Genomic DNA, 22,060 nt, shown 5'->3' with positions numbered 1-22,060 from the left:
AACCTTATTTTGTCATTCTAGACAATATTGCAAAGGAAAATGCAGAATCAAATTTTTCAATTTGAGAAAACAGAAGCCTGCTCCACAAAGCCAAAATAGTAGCATGCACATTTTAAAATCATCATCACCTATTGAAACCTAAGACTATATATAGCCTGTTGAAGATTCTTTTTCATAAATATTTGTTTCATATGAAACCTGCCCATCACCTAGTTGACAGGGACCCTTGCTTCAAAATAGAATGGCTTGATGTTTTCTCTTACTTTTCCTTTGAATTCTTGAAACTTCTGATCAACTTCATTCCTTATCACTTGTTTAATGTACTATTGATTGTCCTGTACTCACCTTCTAGATCTCACATTAACATTACTCCACAAGTACTGACCTTATTTTTTTTAATTTTTTAAATATTTATTTGTGAAGGAAACACAGAATGTGAGAGGGAGAGGGGCAGAGAGAGAGAGAGGGAGACACAGAATCCGAAGCAGACTCCAGGCTCTGAGCTATCAGCACAGAGCCTGACATGGGGCTCGAACTCACAATCTGTGAGATCATGACCTGAGTGAAGTCAGTCACCCAACTGACTGAGCCACCCAGGGGCCCAACTGACTTTTTTTTTTTTTTTCAAATTTGACTCACTCTGCTCCCTTGAATTATGCCTGATGTGGACCCTCACTCCAGCCTGATGAATAAACAGACAATTTTTAAAGGCAGGGAATAGTTTAAATATGAGTACATTTCTAGACATTAGGTATGTGTATTAAATTACTCTTTCCTCAGATTTTGAACATACTGATTTACACATTAATTCTGAAAAGCATAGTTAGATATTTACCTCAAGCAGCAAAATGCATGTTTTAAAAAATAACTTTGCAGGAGTTTGAAAACTTGAGAATTATTCTATTAGATATGATCTAAGACTATATAAATATGAAAAAGGCATTCCACATATGTATTCATTAATGCAGAACTTGAGCAAAAAAAATACAATTGAAAAATTAAGTACTAAAAGTTTCAAAAAGAGCATTCAAATCAATGTTTCAGCTGTGCCGAGGAGAGGAAGCTAGACCTATGCCCTCTTATGGATACTTTTTAAAATTATTTTGTATTATTACCACCAAATGTTTTATATTCCTGAATAGAAAAAAATAATCACATAAGTCATTTCAGAATTTCCTTCATGTAAAATATGAGTTTTGTACCAAGAAACAGAAGCAGTTTAAAGGAAAAGCATAGATATCCACAATAATTCTGCTATAAAATATAAAGCCATCCATATTTTATCATAAGTAATATGTATAATGTTGAGAAAACCTATCCTGATTCCATTTCCAACTCTCAGTCCCTTAATGTATTTTATAAGCAATGAAAACATAAACTATTCTGTCTAACTTGTATTTTTCTCCCAAGAAAAACCTACGGTATTTTAGAATATTTTGAACTTTACTCAAGCATTGATTGAATTTGGAAAACATTCTAAATATGCTATGGACACATAACTGGGTCTATAGTCAAAAGAGTTGATGGGAAACATAGTTTAGGGAATGTTACATTTTAGCCATCTTTGTAATTAGTACTAATCAATTTAGTTTGAGCTACTCACATGACTGTTAATATTAAGCATGTTCATTGTGTCTAACTCAAAATCAACAGTGATTTTGACAGAATCATCAAAATCTTTTGGCTGATCAAGGCAATCTTGAGAAAGAAGAACAAACCTGGAGGTATCACCGTCCCAGATTTCAAGATTAAAGCTATAGTAATAAAAACAGTGTGGTATTGGCACAAAGATAAACACATAGATTAATGAAACATGGTAAAGAACCCACAAATAAACCCACACTTATATGGCCAATTAATCTATAACAGATGAGACAAGAATATACAATGTGAAAAAGATAGTCTTTTCAATAACAGGTGCTGGGAAAACTGGACCACTTTCTCACATCATACACACAAGCAAACTGAAAATGGATTAAAGACCTAAACGTGAGTCCTGAAATCATAAAAATCCTAAACGAAAACAGAAGCAGTAAGCTTTTGGACATCAGACTTAGTAACATATGTCTCCTGAGGCAACGGGGAAAAAAAGCAAAAATTAACTATTGGGACTACTCTAAAAAGCTTTTGCAGAGCAAAGGAAACCACCAACAACACAAAAAGGCAACCTACTGAATGGGAGAGGATATTTGCAAGTGAATCCAATAAAGTGTTAATATCCAAAGAAGAAGTTATACACTCAGTACCTCCCCCGCAAAAAAAAAAATCTGATTCAAAAATGGGCAAAGGACCTGAATAGACAACTTCCAAAGAAGACATACAGATGGCTTATAGATGCATTACAAGATGTTCAATGTCACTAATTGTCAGGGAAATGTAAATCAAAACCACAATGAGATATCACCTCACCCTAATAACAATAACTAGAATCAAAAAGACAAGAAATAAAAAGTGTTGGTAAAGATGTGGAGAAAAGGGAACCTTGTGCACTGTTGGTGAGACTGGAAGTTGGCACAGCCACAAAGTGGAAAACAGTTTGGAAATTCCTCAAGTTAAAAATAGAAATACTGTATAATCCAGTAAATCCACTACTGGGTATTTACCCAAAGAAAATAAAAACACTAATTCAAAAAGGTATATGTACCTCTATGTTTATTGCAGCATTATTTACAATAGCTAAGATATGAAAGCAATCCATGTGTCCACTGATAGATGAATGAAGAAAATGTGGTGTATATATACACACAGGAATATTACTCAGAGATAAAAAAAAATGAGATCTTGCCTTTTGTGAGAGCATGGATGGATGCAGAAGATATTATGCTTTATGGTAAGTGAAATAAGCCCAAGAAAGACAAATACCATTAATTTACATATAGGATCTAAAAAACAAAACAAACAAAAATCAGAAACAGACCCATCGATACAGAGCACAAACTAACAGTTGCCAGAGAAGGGCATGGGGAGTGGGCAAAATGGGTGAAGGGGAATGGGAGACACAGGCTTATAGTTATGGAATGAATAATTCATGGAAATAAAAGGTACAGCATAGGGAATATAATCAACGGTATTGTGATGGCATTGTATGGTGACAGATGGTAGGTATAGTTGTGAGCATAGCATAATATGTTGACTTGTTGAATGACTATGTTCTACACCTGAAACTAATGTAACATTGTGTGTCAATCATACTTCAGTAAAAAAAAAAATTCAAAATAGTATAAAGATTAATATGAAATTATTCAGCCTAAATCTGGCAGAAACATGGTATCTCACAAATGTGACTCTTTATCAGCACTCATCCCTGACTAAATAAAAGATGTTGGACTAAATTATCATTTATTATACCCCATGTCTCAATTTCTTTCAGTAGATATCAACTATATAGTGAAAACAGTCCGCAAAATCAGATGTGTAAAATATAACTTTATAACTGCAATTACTGTGACATTGTATGAATGTCAAAAATGTTCAACTCTACCAATTCATGGTAAATAAATTACTTCTGTTTTAAAATCAGTCTCTTAGAATTCCACCTCTCATCCATATGATCACCAGGCACACTCAAATATACACAGATGTAGTTCTCCTTAATTTCTCTCTGATTCATCTAAATCCTGGGGTGAAGTTATATATGATCCCAGCATTAGAAAGGAGACATCTGGTCCTAATGCCACTTTCTGGCTATCTGGTCTGCATCAAAATGTAATTCACCTCCATGTGGCCCACACTATTTTCATGGCCTTTACTGACCCAGTTTGTGGCCTCATACCAGTCTTTAATGGTCAGAATTCTACAATCTGCCTCCAGTTTGTCCCAACTATAATTCTTTTTCTGGCACCTTGATGCCCCCAATAATTCTGAATCTTTTGTGGGGGTTGGGTACTCAGGAACACTGGTTATCTTCCCACATTATTCTAGAAGTTCATGACTTTGTATGGTTGACCTCATACTCATCTGACTAAGAATCTCCTGGGTGCCATTTTGGACAATGGTCTTTCCATAAGGCTTACCCACTTTCTATATTATACTGTGGGAAGCCAAGCAATTAGTCTTCTCATATCTAGGGATTTACTTCATCAACTCCAGTCTTTGGGCTTAGTCCAAAAATCAGGGGTGGGCACTTCCCAAAGAACCATTGTTTCTAAGGTCTAGTCACATTCCTTTGTGATCTCTCTTCCCATATGCTAATCAGTCTAAACCTCAGTTTCCTACTCTAAATTACCAACTCTTGGCTCAAATTCCAACAGGCTCTGGCTCTTCATATTTGAATGAAAGCTTCCGGCAGTGAAAGGAAAATAAATACACTTTTCTATCTCAAGCATGAGTTTCTTGCAATCAGAAGTTCATGGGTTTAGAGATATTCAGGGTGAAGAATTGGACTCCTTTTTTTTCCTTTTGTTTTACTCTTATCTTGTCTATTCTGAGGATGCACTTTGTAGAAACCTCTCCCTGTTGCTTCAGAGGCTGAGTTCATTAGAAAGGAGTAGACAAATACACTTTCAATGTCAGAAGTTTGCCCAGTGCACTTGTCACTGCTAAAAAATTTTAGCATAGATGCGAGCACGAGTGTTTAATACCCCACTCTCATGTGCATTCTGCCTCTGTGGTTCTGTCTGCATAGTTCCCTATTCAAGTCTTTCCCTCTAAGTTTGTATATCAAACTATCAAAAACTCATGCCTCTTCCCTGAAGCATTTCCAATCAAATATAGCTTTTTCTTCACTAGAAATTATTAAGGCATTGTATCTTTACTAGAGTAAGAAAGTTCTTTTGTATTGGACATTTTTTGGGGGGTGAGGGTGGTATAGGTCTTCCTTTCTTAATAATACTTTAATTTCCTTAAGTGTCTTTACTGTGTCTGAGTCTTAAATTACTAGTGGCTAATAAAGTGTCTTGCTTTAGTAATATTTATATGTACATATTTAATATTTATGATTATATCTGAATGGGATCCTGCAGCAGTTTACTTCACAAATGGATCAAATCATTTAGCTTTTTCCAGAGCCTATGAGAATATATAACCTATATTTCAATATTAGAATATGTAATTCTGTATTAATTTTCCAGGGCTGTTATACCTAAGTACCACAAACTGGATGGCTTAAAAGAATGGAAATTTATTCTCCCACAGTTCTGGAAACAAGAATTCCAAAATCAAGGTATCAATAGGGCCATGCTTCCTCTGAAACATGTAAGGCAGAAATACTTCCTTTTTCCTCCCTTCTAGTGGTTGCTGTCAATCCTTAGACTTGTTGGGTTTAGAACTGCACTACTCCAATCTCTGTCTCTATTATCAAACGGCTTTCTCCCAGTCTTGTCTGTCTTTACATGGGCCATTCTCCTCTCAGTGTCTATTTGTGTCCAAATTTCTCTCTTCTTATAAGGACAACAGTCATATTGAATCAGAGCCTACCCTACTGACCTCATCTTAACTTGACTATATCTGCAAATACCCTTTTCCAAATAAGGCCACACTCCACAAGTAAGATGGATTTGGACTTCAACATATCTTTTTGCGGTGAGGAGGTAAATCAACTTATAACATCAGTTAATAAAAATACTTGGTCCATAGTAACTATTCAAAATATATTTGAAAAATTGAAGAAATTGGTTTACACATGAAGTATTTTCATAATTTAACAGCTCCTAATTTATACATGCCAGCTAATCAACAACATGTGTGATTCTTGCATTTAATCAAATGCTCCATTTGAATTTAAATAAGCCTCCCCCTATATTATTGCCTAGTTCTTTTTCTCCCTGAAACAGTCTTTCATTTTTATTTTAAAGCTTTTGATCTGAAGCTAACTGCTATTGTGACTTTCCTGTTAAAGGTCCAAGTCAAATCCATTTAATCAGTAATAGAATTGGGGCCATTAATCTATTTCATTACAAATCACAGAGAAAAATCAAACCCAAAAGAAATAAAAAATGATGTTGTACAATACATTCACTTGCTTCTCTTAACCTAAGCCCTTGGGTCAGCTGTTCAATTTCATTGCAAATGAATTTAAGATAATTCCTATTTATCAACCTTACAATATGTCTAGATAGTTGCTGAAGCATCTCTATGAAATATGCCACTATATTGACTTAAAAATATTAAAAAATCTAGCAGAGAAAACTGAAACAGAATTGCATCACATAAATAGTATGTGTGGTTATTGATAATGATATAAAAATTCAAGGGTGAGTCATTAATATTACAGACCAAATGATATATGATTTGTTATCTCAATCAGAATTGCTTTCAACAAAAGAGTGAATGATTAAAATATTATCACATTCCCACTACAAAATACTAAACTTCCACAATATTAAATTGTATCCAATGGTATCACTTATATTTGGTATTACTTTTAAGATGCCATTCAAAATGCTTTATAGCTACTGCAAGATATCTATAATGGCATTTACAACATAGCAATGCATGAGAAAGCAGCACAAGGATAATGTTTGATATAAATAATTTTGAAAGCATTTTCATCTGCAAGTAATATAAGCCTTAAAAAATCCACAAATAAAGTGTCTTGGATTTTCACATTAATGGTGTACTTTAGTGAGAAAATATATTAGCAAATAGTGAAAAAGGAGGAATTACATATAAATGCACTTTATAACAACTCTGGTTTTTTTCATACTACAATATAAAAACAGTAAGTGACTGAAAGATTTCTAAACATTTTTAATAACCATTATAAAATTTGAAACCCCAATGATAAGAACAACTGAAATCTTCTGTTGTGTGAAGAAGTGACTTGCTTCCGTACCTTCCCTGTCGCCTACTTCCGGGTCTCTAGTACCTGTGGGCACACTTGCCTCTGTCCCTAGTGTGTAGAAATTCTCACTTTGTATCAGCATGGCTCTTTGGAATTTTACCTTATAAAATAAAACCACCACCTAAAAAACAACCAGTATATGTTTTTGTTGTTGTTGTTGTTGCTGTTGTTTATTTCTTTTCCTAAGCAATACTATCTATGTTCTAATGATGGCTTGGATATTTACTAACATTTTAACATCATATAGTTTATTCTGTTTGAGTCTATTACCTCATATGTAAAATTAATCATTCATGCAGTAGTATTGAGGTATTATAAAGCAGTCCAGAAAAGACCACCATATAGTATATACTGAACAAACAATAGCCCCCTTTCTTAGCCTCATCTAGTCCAAACAGCATTTCACAGAAAATAGCCTATTTGTACTGAATGACTCTACTGAAAATGAGTAACATCCATTCTCTTATCAGCCTAAGTGGTTCCTGAACACAAATATTACTCATCCCTAGTTTATGACATTTTCCTTTCCCACAATGACTCTTCCATGTTTTGTCAACTCCCGTATATCTTCAACCCATCCTCAAATAAATGATGTATTCAATTTCTATTTTTCCTAATAAAACTATACATGTGCATTCCACCTCAAAATTGCATTTATATTTTTACCCATCTTCATTTGCTTTCTTCAAAGGAGTAATTGGCTGTACAAAATGCCCTTCCTCTAGTATCTATACAGATAACTTGTCATCTCATTCACATATTTGCTCAAATGTTCTCTTTCCAATGAGGTCTACCTTGACCCCCATTTACCATTGAAACCCCTAACTCATTCATTCAAAAATCTTCATGATTTTCTCTTATTATACTCTTATTATACTCATATTATACATATGATTTGTGTCTCATGCCACATATTATCCACATGCTAACTACATAGTTTACATATTCAATAGGTCTGATGTCAGTCCTACTAAGAAAAAGTGAGCTCCTCCAAAAAAGAGGGATCTTTCTACATTTTTTTCAGTAAAGAGTACTGGGCACATAGTTTATATTCAGTAAATATGCACCAGATAAAGGAATGACTATCTTAGGCTACCAATCTTTTCTCTAACCTTTGAGAAAAAAAAATCATTTAACATTTTTATGTTATAAAATCTTAAAAGAGAAATTGTATATTTGTTAAAACCTATTTCACAAGTAATACAAATGTATTTGTCTTAAAACAGTAAATAATCTCAGTTGAATTCTTTAAAGTCAAAGAGAGGTAAGGGAGGGAGATAGGGAGAGATTAAGATTGAAAGATACTGAGATTTCACCTTGCAAAATCCAAATCTATAAAACAAAAACCTATCAAACTAAGTGGTTCAGAGAGTAAAAAGAAAAGAAGTGTAATATTTTATAATTCTTTTACAACAAACAAAAGGGTTCAGGGATTTATAAAATATAGTCAAATTTGAGCAGATAGAGGGCTAGGAGGTCCCAACATATGTCTTCCCCACAAATACAATAAATCTGAGGAAATAGCTTTGGAAAACTTTGGACTAAAAACAAGCATCAGCTTTCTTTGAAGTTCAAACCTGAGAATGGCCACACAGAAAAGCATAGGAAGCATTTTATACATATCACCCCCATCCCCTAGTTTAGAGCAACTCAATGTCAAAAGGGATTCTCTCAGAGGGATATATCCCATGGGGGAAAAGGAGATCAGTAGAATCCCCAGCAAGCTTCACTGTGATGAACATTTAAAACCTTTGCTACTGAGGAACCCCACAGTCTTCACCAACACTGAACACAGCTGACAGTGCTATGGAGTCCTTGCTGGTATGTCTCCTTCCAGGGCTGGAGTGGTTGCTGCAATGAGACCTGCCCCCAGGTGCCCTAGTTGCTGCTGTGCTGTACTCCACTACAGCTGTAGCTGCTGCTCTGCACCCAGTCCCCAGGTCCCAAATTGTCCCTTTAGCCATTACCAGGCTAAGCTTCCACTGCTCTACACCCCATGCTTGGGTCCTAAATCAGGGCTTTGTTCCACCATAACCAGGCTGCTTTACTGCAGGCCTATGCCCCAGTACAAGATTTCCAATAATGTCTATGATGTTACATTACCAAGGCTGCACTGCTGCTCCTCTGTGCAACTGTCTCCTAGGGCCAGAATTCAGACTGTGATACACCATCCCCAGGTGTGATTCTCTGCACCCTGCCCACTGGGAACAAGCCTCTGCTGTACCCTGTTGTCTCAGAGCCAATACTGATGCTCTTCTTGCCCCCCCACCCAGAGCCTCAATCACTACAATGGGCCCCACAGACTGAGAACTTAGCTCCATGGGAGATCTGCACACTCACACCTCAGACACTGGCAGTAGGGCCTCTGTGCTCCAAATTATGAAGTTTTGGCAGTTCTCTGTGGGTAACTAATTAGGATCCTGGCTCCACTGCTAATCTGAGTGCCAGCATGCCATATCTGGCACCAGGAAGGATTACCTTGGCTAGAACTTCCTCCCAAAGGAAAAAAGGAGAACATGAGGACACCAGAAGCCTTTACTTCTGAAGACTTGCCATAGTAGTCCTGGACTTTCTACCAGTGCTAACCAAAGTACTTCCACATCCTTGACCACAGAAGATCCCCAGTCTTTGCTGATGTTGACCTCAACTGATGGAGCTGCACAGACTTAACTACTGTGCCTTTCCAGGAATCAAGATGCTGCCCTTCACACGACTAGCACCCTCACAGCCACCTTTAAGTAATTGAAGACAGTCCAAAAAAACTAAGAGAGGTGATACACCTTCAAATGCACAGACATCAATGCAAAAATATTAGAAATGTGAAATAAAAACAGGAGAAATATGATACTGCCAAGCAACACATTTTTTTTAAAATAATCAAACACTAAAAAGTGGAAACCTGTCAGATGCCTGAAAAGGGATTCAAAATAATTATTTTAAGCAAATTCAGTGAAATTCAAGAGAATGCAGACAACTCAATAAATAGGAAAACAATGCATGAACAAAATGAGAAGTTCAACAAATAGGTAGAAATCATTAAAAAAAACCACCAAATTTTGGATCTGAAGAATACAATAAATAATATTAAAAATATAATAGAGAACTTCAACAGCTGGCTTAATCAGGCAAAAGAAAGAATATCCAAAATTGAAGACAGATCTCTTGATATTATCCAGAGAAGAAAAAATGAGAATGAAGAAGAGTGGGTTTCAGCTCAAGATGGCAACATTGCAGGCTCCTGAAATCACCTCCTCCAAGAACACACTGAATCTGTAGCTACATATGGAACAATTAACTCTGAAAGAAATTCACACTAGCTGAGTCTCTGCTATACATCAAATGAACAAAAAAACACCATATTGAAATGCTTAGGAGAGGCTGACAAATATACTCAGGAGGAAACATATAACTCCCAAATTCTTGAGCAGTGAAAGATTTGGATCCCACATCTGGTTCCCCAATTTATTAAAAAATATTTTTAGTGTTTATTTATTTATTTATTAGAGAGAGAGAGAAAGAGAGAGAAAGAGAGAGAGAGAGAGAGAGAGAGAGAGAAAGTGAAAGCAGGAGAGGGGCAGAGAGAGGAAGACAGAATCTGAAGCAGGCTCCAGGCTCCAAGTTGTCAGCACAGAGCCTGACGTGGGACTCAAACTCATGAACCATGAGATTGTAACCTAAGCTGAAGTCAGTCACTTAACTGACTGAGCCCCTGGTTCCCCAATTTTTAAGACTACCATCTGAGAGATGGGCCTCAAAACATCTAGCTATAAAAGCCAATGTGGGTTGTATCTATGAAATCTTAATGCTATAGTGAACTAAGAAACACCTTTTAGGAAGATGGTGGAGTAGGAGGATCCCAAGATCACCTCGTCCCATGAATACACTTAAATACACACACATCAGTGTAAATAATATACAAGATTAGCTAAAGTTTAGCCGAACAGGTTCTCCACAGATAAATGTATAGAAAAGGCTACATCAAAGAGAGTAGGAAGGGCAGATGCTGTCAGAAGCTAAAGGGACCCATGGGTCTGTCTGCAGGAGGGAGGGATGCCATAGGTACAAAGGGTGGAGAGAAACCGACTCTCACCCCAGGCAGCCCAGCCATGGGGAACCCACACAAGGAAGAAAAATCCCTATAATATTTCGCTTTGTAAACCAGAGGGGCCTAATTTTGTGAGTTCTTACAAACAGTAGGGCTTCATACCTGGAACTTAGAAATTAGCAGGCTCAGCTCTGGGAGAGCCAGGGGGACAAGAGAAACTTGAGTCCCTGCCCTTGAAGAGACAGCATAATAAACAGCCCTGAGGAGTAAACCACAGAAGCAGTGAAGCATTTGAAAAATGACTGGGGTATACAGGAGGGATATTTGTTTACTAATCTCAGAGCATGTGCTAGAGGGGATTGTTGGGAGATTTCTCCAGGAACAAAGGAATGGGCTAGTGCCATTTCCCATTCCTGTGCATCAGCCTAGACACACCAATAGCTGTGGAAACCAGCTCAGTACAAATACTCTTAGCCTAGCTTGCTAACAGTGTGTCCCACGCCTGCAAGCTTCTGCTAACTTGTCCCGTCCAATCTGGTGGGCCTAGCAGGAGTTTGGGGTGGCTTCAGATTACCTCCCAAAGTGGACTTTGCTGGCACCACTTACCCTCCCCCCCCCCACTTACATGAATAGTGGAGCAAATTCATGTCCTCCAGCCCTGCAATAGGAATTTTCTAAAGCAGCTCTAGGTCTCCACCCACAGCAGACCTGTGCAACCTTGTTAACACTGGGCACCCCTGGTTTCTCCTGTGGAACTACCCTTCCCACAGGCCTCAGCCAGAACCCATCCAAAGCAGTTTCAGAAGCTTGGCAGTGTTTAAGCAACCATGACGGGGGCCAGCATCACGTTAAAGTGATAACTGACCTAGGAAAGGGAGAAACTAGTCATGCACATGAAATCAACTGCAACCCCATCAGCAAGCTGGGAGCAGACCTCAGGTCTGACAACAGGCCCCTCCCACCAATGAAAGCTTCTCAGGAAACAACACAGGAAAATTGCCCTACAGTTTGGTGCTACTGCATTTCTGGCAAATGCCTGGTCTCACTCAACTCAAGCCCAGGTGGCCCCAGACTGACCCACTAACAACACAAGGACTTAACTCTGTCCACAACAGACAAAGAGTCACTGCAGATGACTGGACTGAAAGCAAACACAGCTCAGTCACAACAGTATGTGCATATGTAACACACATAAGGACAGCTTTGATGTGCCATGTTTTTATGAACAAGGAACATTGTACTGCAGGGTATTACAGAAGCTCTTATTGATAAGGCCAAACTTTCAAAAGCAAGAGATGTAGTTGACTTTCCTAACACATGGAAACAGAGTTAGACAAAAGGAGACAGAGAAATATATCCCAAATAAGAGAATAGGACAAAATTACATCAAGAAACCTAAACAAAACAGAAATAAGCAATATGCTTGCTAGAGAATTTAAAGATGTGCTCATAAAGATACTCCCTAGGGGTGCCTGGGTGGCTCACTCGGTTGAGCAACTGACTTCAGCTCAGGTCATGATCTCACAGTTTGTGAGTTCAAGTCCCACATCGAGCTCTATGCTGACAGCTTGGAGCCTGGAGCCTGTTTCTGATTCTGTGTCTCCCTCTCTCTCTCTGCCTCTCCCCCACTCATGCTCTATCTCTGTCTCAGAAATAAATAAACATTAAAAAATTTAAAAAAATATATACTCCCTGTACTTGAGAAAAGATTGAAAGACCTCAGTGAGACCTTCAACAAAGAGATAGGAAGCATAAATAAGAACCAATTGAAAATGAAAAACTTAATAAATGAAATTAAAAATATATTAAATGGAATAAATAGTAGACTAGAGGAAGCAGAAGAAAGGATCAGTGACCTGAAAGATAGAGTGATAGAAAGCAATCAAGCTGAACAGGAGTGAAAAAAACATGATAGAAATTAAAATAGACTTAGGGAATTCAGTGACACCATCAAGTGTAATGATACTTGCATTATAGGGATCCCAGAAGGAGAGGAGAGAGAAAAGGAGGCAGGAAATTTATTCGAATACATACTAGATGAAAAGTTCCTGAATCTTGGGAAAGAAATAGAAATCCAGATCCAGGAGGCACAGAGAACCCCCAACAAAATAAACCCATAGTGGTCCACAACAAGATACATAGTAATTAAAATGGCAAAAAAAAAAAAAAGTACTGATAAAGAGAGAATTTTAAAAGCAAGAGAAAACAGTTATACACAAGGGGAATGCCATAAGGCTACCAGATTTTTCAGCAGAAACTTTTCAGGCCAGAAGGGAGTGGCATGATATTTTCAAAGTGCTGAAAGAAAAAAAATCACAGCCAAGAATACTTTATCCAACAAGGCTATCATTCAGAAAAGAAGGAGAAATGAAGAGTTCCCCAAACAAAAGTTGAAGGAATTCATGACTACTAAACCAGCTATACACAAAATGTTAAAGGAGACATTTTGAGTTGAATTGAAAGACTGTAAGTAGATGTTAGAAGCAGTAAAATTAAATATATCTATAAAAATAAGACCAGGACTTGATAAAATAAAAAGACATAAATTATGACACCATATACCTAAAACATGGGTGAGAGAGGAATAGAGTGGGTTCAACCTAAGTGGCCATCAACACATACTGCTATATGCATAATATGTTATATATAAACATAACGGTAACTACAAATCAAAAACTGGCAATAGATATGCAAAAAATAAACAGAAATGAAACTCAGTTTATCCTAAATAAAGAAAGCAAACCATGAAAGAAGAGAGCAAGAGAAGAAACAGAGAACTATGAAAATAACCACAAAACAAATAACAAAATGGCAATAAGTACATATTTATCAATAATTATTTTGAATGTAAATGGACTAAAGAGTCCAATCAAAATGAATAGGGTGACAGAATGGGTAAAAAATCAAGACCGATCTATATACTGCCTATAAGAGACTTATTTCAGACCTACAGACACATGCAGATTGAAAGTGAATGGATGGAAAAGCATTTATCTGATGCAACTAGAGACAAAGAAGTACACTACATAATCGTAAACAATCCAACAAGAACATATAACAATTTTAAGTATATGCACCCAAATACATAAAACAGCTATTAACAAACATAAAGAAAGTAATTGAGAGTAATATGATAAGAGTAGGGGATTTTGACACCCATTTTATCAATGGATAGATGATCTAGGCAGAAAATCAATGAGGAAACTGAGGCTTTGAATGACATATTGGACCAAATGGATCTAATCAGAACATTTATCCTAGAATAATCAGAACATTTATCCTAGAATGGCAGAGTACATTCTTTTCAAGTGCACACAGGACATTCTCCAAAATAGACCACATATTAGGCCATAAAACAAGTCCCAATGAATTCAAACAGATTGAAAACATACCATGCATCTTTTCCAATAACAGTGCTATGAAACTACAAATGCACGAGAAGAAAAATTCTGGAAGGAACAGAAATACATGGGGATTCAATAAAATGCTACTAAACAGTGAATGGGTCAACCCGGAACTCAAAGAGGAAATCAAAAAATGCATGGAGACAAATGAAAATGAAAACACAATGGTCCAAAATTTGGGATGCAGCAAGGCTGCTGTAAGAGGAAAGTTTACAGCAATATAGGCCTATCTCAATAAGCAAGAAAAATCTCTGATGAACAACCTAACCTTACACCTAAAAGAGATACAAAATTAGCAACAAACAAAACCCGAAACTAGTTGGAGGAAGGAAATAAAGGCTGGAGCAGAAATAAATGAAATACAGACTAAAAACACAATAGCAAAAATCAGTGAAACCGGAGGGTGGTACTTCGAAAAGATCAACAAAATTGATAAACTTTTAGCCAGACTCATCCAAGAAAAGAGAGAATCAGATAAAATCAGAAATGAAAGCAAAGAAATAACAACCAACACCACAGAAATACAAAGTATTTTAAGAGAATATTATAAAAATTATATTGTAAGAAACTGAACAATCTAGGAGAAATGGATAAATTCCTAGAAACATATAACCTCCCAAAACTGAATCAGCACGAAATAAAGAATTTGAACAGATCAAATTAACAACAATGATATTTAATCAGTAATCAAAACACTCCTAACAAATAAAAAATTCCAGGACCAGAGGTTTTCACAGATAAATTCTACTAAACACTTAAAGAATTAAAGAATTAATACCTATTTTATTCTAGCTATTCCAGTAAATCTAAAAGGAAGTAAAGTGTACAAAATTCATTCTTTGAGGCCAAAATTAATCTGATACCAAAACCAGGTGAAGACACTTAAAAAAAAAAAAAAAAGAACTACACGTCAATATTTCTGATAGATGCAAAACTCCTCAACAATATACTAGCAAACAGAATCCAAAAATACGTTTTAAAAATCATTCACCACAGTGTAGTAGGATTTATTCCTGGGATACAGGTGGTTCAACACTTGCAAATCAATACATTACATCAACCAAAGGATAAAAACTATATGATCATTCATAGATGAAGAAAAAACATTTTACAAGTACGATATTCATTCATGATAAAATCCCTCAACAAAGTAGATTTAAAGGGAACATACCTCAACAGAATGGCAGCCATATGTTGAAAAATCCAAGCTGATATACTTAATAGTGAAAAACTGAGAACATTTACCCTAAGATGAAGAACAAGACAAGGATGTCCAGTTTCATCACTTTTATTCAACATAGTACTGGAAGTCCTAGCCACAGCAATCAGAAAATAAAAAGAAATACATGGCATCCAAATTGGTAGGGAAGAAGTTTTACTTCACTCTTTGCAGATGACATGATACTATATGTAGGAAACCCTAAAAACTCTACCAAAAAACTAATAGAACTAATAAATGAATTCACTATGTTTGCAGGATACAAAACCAATATATAGAAAACCATTGCATTTCTATGCCTTAATAATGAAGTAGCAGAAAGAGAAATTAAGAAGACAATCCCATTTACTATTGCACCAAAAATAATGCAATACCTAGGAGTAACCAAGAAGGTAAAAGATCTGTGCCAAGTAATGAAGGAGGTAAAATATCTGTACTCTGAAAACTATAAAGCACTGATGAAAGAGATTGAAGATGACACAAAGAAATGGAAAGACATTCCCTGCTCAAGGATTAGAAGGACAAATGTTAAAATGTCAATACAACTGAAGCAATCTACAGATTTAATGCAATCCTTATCAAAATAACAACAGCATTTATCATAGAGCTAGAAAAAACAATCTTATTATTTGAATGGAACCACGAAAGACCCCAAATAGCCAAAACAATTTTGAAAGAGAAAAGAAAAGCAAAACTGGAGGCCTCACAATTCTTGACTTCAAGTTATATTAGAAAGCTGTAGTAATCAAAAGAGTATGGTACTGGCACAAAAATAGACGCATAGATCAATAGAACAGAATAGAAAACCCATAGGCAAACCGGCAATTATATGGCCAATTAATCTTCAACAAAGCAGCAAAGAATATCCAATGGGAAAAAGACAGTCTCTTCCACAAATGATTTTTGGAACACTGAATGGGAACATACAAAAGAATGAGACTGGACCACCTTCTACACCATACACAAAAATAAATTCAAAATGGATTAAAGACCTAAATGTGAGCACTCTCAACAATAGCCAAAATGTGGAAAGAGCCTAAATGTCCTTCAACTGATGAATAGATAAAGAAATTGTGGTTTATATACACAATGGAGTACTATGTGGCAATGAGAAAGAATGAAATATGGCCCTTTGTAGCAACGTGGATGGAACTGGAGAGTGTGATGCTAAGTGAAACAAGTCATACAGAGAAAGACAGATACCATATGTTTTCACTCTTATGTGGATCCTGAGACACTTGACAGAAACCCATGGGGGAGGGGAAGGAAAAAAAAAGTGGTTAGAGTGGGAGAGAGCCAAAGCATAAGAGACTCTTGAAAACTGAGAACAAACTGAGGGTTGATGGGAGGGTGGGAGGGAGGGAAGGGTAGGTGATGGGCATTGAGGAGGGCATCTTATGGGATGAGCACTGGGTGTTGTATGGAAACCAATTTGACAATAAATTTCATATATTAAAAAAATTAAAAAAATTAAAAACAAAGACCTAAATGTGAGATCTGAAACCATAAAAATCCTAGAAAAGAGCACAGGCAGTAATTTTTCTGACATCAGCCATAGCAACTTTTTTTCTAGATAGGTTCCCTGAGACAAGGGAAACAAAAACAAAAATAAACTAGTGGGACTACAGCAAAATATAAAGCTTCTACACAGTAAACAATCAACAAAACTAAAAAGTAACCTACAGAACATGAGAAAATATTTGCAAATGAACTGATAAGAGGTTAGTGTCCAAAATACACAAAGAACTTACAAAACTCAACATCCCCAAACAAATACTCCAACTAAAAATAGGCAGAAGGCATGAACTGACATTTCTCCAAAGAAGACATCCAGATGGCCAACAGAAGAGATGCTCATCATTACTCATCATCAGGGAAATACAAATCAAAACTCAATGAGGGGCACCTGGGTGGCTCAGTCGGTTAAACATCCAACTCTTGATTTCAGTTCGGGTCATGATCTCACAGTCATGAGATGGAGCCCCACTTTGGGCTCCATGCTGGGTGTGGAGCTTGCTTGGGATCCCCTTTCCTCTTCCTCTGCCCCTCTGCTGCTCATTCTCTCTCTGTCTCTCAAAAAAATTAAAAAAAAAAAACCCAGAAACACCTGGCAATGAGATATCACCTCACACCTGTCAGAGTCAGAATGGCTAAAATCAAAACCACAAGAAATGATAGGTGTTGGTGAAGATGTGGAGAAGAGGAACCTTCATGTATTGTTGATGGGAATGCAAACTGCTGCAGTCACTCTGGAACAGTATGGAGTTTCCTCAAAAAGTTAAAAATAGAACTATACTATAATGCAGCCATTGCACTACGGGGTATTTAGCCAAAGAATACAAAAATACTAATTAAAGGGATATATGCACCCCTCTGTTTATAGTAGCATTATTTACAGTAGCCAAGATATGGAATCAGTCTGAGTACCATTGACTGATGAATGGATAAAGAAGTGTGTCTGTGTGTGTGGGTGTGTTTGTACACACACACACACACATGTACACACACACACACAGGAATATTATTCAGCATAAAAATAAATAAAATCTTGCCATTTTCAACAAAATGGATTAATCTAGAGGGTATAATGCTAAGGAAAGTCAGACAAAGACAAATAACATATTGTTTCACTCATGTGGAATTTGAGAAACAAATGAAAAATGAAAAAGACAAACAAAAACCAGACTTTTAAATACAGAGAGCAAACTGATGTTTGCCAGAAGGGAAGTTGGTGGGGAGACAGGTAAAACAGGTAAGGGGGATTAAGAGTACATTTGTCTTGATGAGCACAGAGTAATGTATAAAATTGTTGAATTACTATATTGTACACCTGAAACTAATATAACACTGTATGTTAATTATACTAGAATTGAAAAGAAGAGGAACACGTTTTAAGAGGCTCACAAGGACTCATCATGGCTTTTCCCCAGGACTAAGTGAGAGGCAGAAAATACCACTCTTTCACGGAAGGAAACCTATTTGCTGCTCTTAAAACTGCAGCCTGAGGGGCAGGCTTCTAACTTAAAATGCACCTTGCAGAGAGAGTGGAGGCCAGCATGCTCCAACTTTATACTTTCACTCTGCTACACTCCAGGTTGCCATTATGTCCTGGAGAGGATCTTATGCACATGCCTGGTGTACTAGCTTTTACAGGTACCATGAGGGGATGTTATCTCTTGATCACCTGGCTCTGGTGGCCAGTAGAGAAGTAACCATGGGTTCCACAAGAGTGTATCAGACAGAGAAACCATTCTCAACTGACTATCATTTCAGTGTGCAGCACAGAGGCAGCACAATGAAACTCTTAAGATTTATCGTGGAAGAAGCCTATTTGCAAATCTTAAAAGCTTCAGGCTCAGGGATAGGCTTCTCATTTAATGCATATCGAGACACTGACTATAATCCTCTCCAGAACTGGGAAGGCCAGCCGACACCAACTTTGTTCTCTCCCTCTGCCCCACCCCAGGTTGCACATGTCTCCATGCATGAAAGGAGTTTGTTCGCATGTCTGTCGCTCCAGGTTTTGTGTCCACCACAACTCATGTTTGTGTGTTCAATGAGCATCATCAAACCAAGAAACAGTCCTTAACTGGCTCCACTTGTCCTCACCCCACCAGGGCTCAGTACAGACGGAGCAGACAGAAAAGCCAACCTCCCAGTCCTCCCCTGAAAGAGTTATATTTGCATCCTTCAGAATCTGCTGCTAGCTTAAAGTCAGCCTGCATCTGAGTGCTGAAATGCTCACCCTTGCTGCACTGAGAGATTTTTTGGCACACATTCTGCTATGGAAACCACTAAGAGAAAAATCACATGTTTGAAAGATAACCAAGAGTGAGAGCAGGATTCAACAATAAGGTTCATCAATACAGGGCTACTAATTTAAGACTGGGAGAGGTGAGTGTTTTATCTAATGCATAGAGTCAATGAAAATGAAGAAACAGAGAAATATGTTCTAAATGAAAAAATTAGGTAAAACACTAGAGGAAAAAAAGACTGATGAAATGAAGATAAGTGATTTCCTGGAAAAAAAAAAAGTTCAAAGTAATGATCATAAAAATGCTAAGGTCAGGGGAACAATGCATAGACAGAGTGAGAATTTCAACAAAGAGATAGAAAATATAGGAAACATCAGACAGAAATCAGAGATGAAGGATGTGATAATTGGTCTGAAGATTTCAATGGAGCTTTTCAAAAGCAGACTAGTAGATCAGTGAACGTGAAGACAGGGCAGTGGAATCATCCAATTAGAGAAGAAAAAAAAAGTCCGGGGAGGGGGGAGGAATGAAAATGAGTGAAGATAACTTACAGAACTTAAAGGAGATCATGACATTAGGTGGACTAATAGTCACATTACAGGGATCAAGAAGGAGAGAGAGAGAGAGAAAAGGGTCAAAAAGTTTATTTGAAGAAATAATGGCTAAAAACTTTCTTGACATGGGGAAGAAAACAGGTACCAGATCCAGGAAGTCCATAGTATTCCAAATAAGATAAATCCAAATACCCCAGACAAAGATACATTATAATTAAAATATCAGAAGTTAAGGGGCTCTTGGGTGGCTCAGTCAGTTAAGCGTCCAACTTCAGCTCAGGCCATGATCTTGCAGTTTGTGACTTCAAGCCTTGCATAGGGCTCTGTGCTCACAGTCCAGAGCCTGCTTTGGATCCTCTGTCTCCCTCTTTCTGCCCCTCCCCTGTGTGTGCTCTCTCTCTCTCTCTCTCTCAAAAATAAATGTTAAAAAAATTTCAAGTTAAACACAAATAGAGAATCTTAATATCAGCAAGAGAAACACAACTTGTTAAGAACAAGTGAACCCCCATAAGACTATGAACAGGATTTTCAGCAGAAATTTGCAGGTCAGAAAAGGGTGGCACAATATACTTAAAGTGCTGAAAGAAAAAATGCCAAACAAGAATATTCTACCAGGAAAAGTTGTCGGTCAAAATAAAGGAGCAATAATGAGTTTTCTAAACAAGCAAAAACTAAAAGAGTTCATCATCATTAGACCAGGCTTACAAGCAATGTTAAAAGGACTTTTGTAAGCTGAAATAAAAGAGCACTAATTAGTATCAGGAAAACATAGAAGTGTAAATCTTACTAATAAAGGTAAATACATAGTTAATTCAGAATAGTCTAACAATGGTCTGGGTGGTAGGTTAATCACTTACAAATAAATATGAAGGTTAAAAGACAAAAAGTAAAAATAACTATAATTACAATAAGTATTAATGGATACACAGAAAAAAATGCAAATTGATATAGCACCTAAATGGTTAGAAAGAATTTAGATTTTTTTTAAGTTTAGTTATTTTGAGAGAGAGAGAGGGAGAAAGAGAGAATCCCAAGCAGGCTCTGCACTGAGAGCAGGGCTTGAACTCACAAACCATGAGATCATCTGAGCCAAAGTCAGACACTTAACTAAGCCACGCAGGCACCCCTAGAATCCATTTAAATGTAAGTTGTTATCAGCTTAGAATAAATTGTATGGGGAGCTGGGTGGCTCAGTTGGCTCAGTGTCTGACTTCAGCTCAGGTCGTGATCTCGTGGTCTGTAGGTTCAAGACCCACATCGGGCTCTGTGCTGACAGCTCAGAGACTGGAACCTGCTTCAGATTCTGTGTCTCCCTCTCTCTCTCTCTCTCTCTCTCTCTCTGCCCCTTCCTCATTCATGTTCTCTCTCAAAAATAAATAAACATTAGGGGCGCCTGGGTAGCTCAGTTGGTTGAGTGACCGACTTCGGGTCAGGTCATGATCTCACGGTCTACGAGTTCGAGCCCCACATCGGGCTCTGTGCTGACAGCTCAGAGCCTAGAGCCTGCTTCTGATTCTGTGTCTCCCTCTCTCTCTGCCCCTCCCCCACTCATGCTCTCTCTCTGCCTCAGAAATAAATAAACATAAAAAATTTTTTTAAATAAATAAATAAATAAATATTAAAAAAATAATAAATAAAATACATTGTTATAACTCTAAGATTCTTTTTGTAAGTCTCATAGTAACCACAAAGGAAAAACGTTTAGTAAAGACACAAAACACACAAAAAAATCTAAGCCTACCACTAAGAAAATCAACAAATTACAAAGAAAGAGAGCAAAGTGGAGAAATTGCAAAATAGCTGGAAAACAATAAACATAATGACAATAAATCCATATTTATCATTCCAAATAAAAATATATACAGTGGCTGAAAGGATTAAAAAATGAGCATTTATTTGCTGCCTACAGGAGATTCACTTCAGGTATAAGCACACACAGGCTGAAAGTGAAGGGACGGAAAAGGTGTCTATTGCAAATGGAAACCAAAAGAATGCTGGGGTAATTATACTTATATTAGATAAATTGGACTTAAAGTACTGTAATAAATAAGAAACAAGTAAGGTAGTTATATAATGATAAAAGTGTCAATCCAACACAAGGAAGAAAAAAATAACTGTAAATGTTTATGCCTCCAACATAGAAGAACCTAGTATGTCAAGCAAGTATTACAGTCAATGGAGAAGTAGACAGTATTAAAAAAAAGAATGGCAGGGGACTTAAATGTTTCCACTTACTCAAAGGATAGATCATCCAGACAGGAAAACAACATGGAATCGCTGGACTTAGACCACACATTAGAGC

The sequence above is a fragment of the Panthera tigris genome, chromosome B4 (genome assembly GCF_018350195.1).
Source record: "Panthera tigris isolate Pti1 chromosome B4, P.tigris_Pti1_mat1.1, whole genome shotgun sequence".
NCBI classification, from domain to species: domain Eukaryota; kingdom Metazoa; phylum Chordata; class Mammalia; order Carnivora; family Felidae; genus Panthera; species Panthera tigris.
The sequence above is the reverse complement of the archived record's forward strand: the minus strand, read 5'-3'. Positions refer to the sequence as shown.